At 41.2% G+C, this 408-nt stretch overlaps 1 protein-coding gene across 1 annotated transcript in view; it reads right to left on the bottom strand.

Moving 5' to 3' along the window:
• The window catches only part of PKN1 (protein kinase N1), a 39,056-nt gene that overhangs the window by 10,534 nt on the left and 28,114 nt on the right, over positions 1-408 (bottom strand). The window lies entirely within an intron of this gene.

Raw genomic sequence — 408 nt, 5'->3', positions numbered from 1 at the left:
TCTCAAAAAAAAAAAAAAAAAAAAAAAGATGGAGTTTCACCATGTTGTTCAGGCTGGACTCCAACTCCTGGACTCAAGTCATCCTCCTGCCTCGGCCTCTCAAGTAGCTGGGACCACAGGTGAAGTGATTTTTACATTTTTAAATCGTTGGGGGAAAAAAAACAAAAAGAGGAATGATATTTCATTGCCCATGAAAGTTCTACAATGTTCAAACTTCCATGTGAACTACCAATAAGGTTTTACTGGAATAGAGACACGCTTATGGTGTACAAATCGTCTGTGGCTACTTTCAAACTACGAAGCAGACAGGGACTGTCTAGCCCACAAAGCCAAAAATATTGACTCTCTGGCCCTTTCCGGAAAATGCATGCTGACCTCTGACCTAGATCAAGACGAGGAACATTTCCA

The sequence above is a fragment of the Colobus angolensis genome, unplaced genomic scaffold, assembly GCF_000951035.1.
Source record: "Colobus angolensis palliatus isolate OR3802 unplaced genomic scaffold, Cang.pa_1.0 Scaffold36, whole genome shotgun sequence".
Taxonomy (NCBI): Eukaryota; Metazoa; Chordata; class Mammalia; order Primates; family Cercopithecidae; genus Colobus; species Colobus angolensis.
This window is presented reverse-complemented; position numbering and strand designations above follow the sequence as displayed.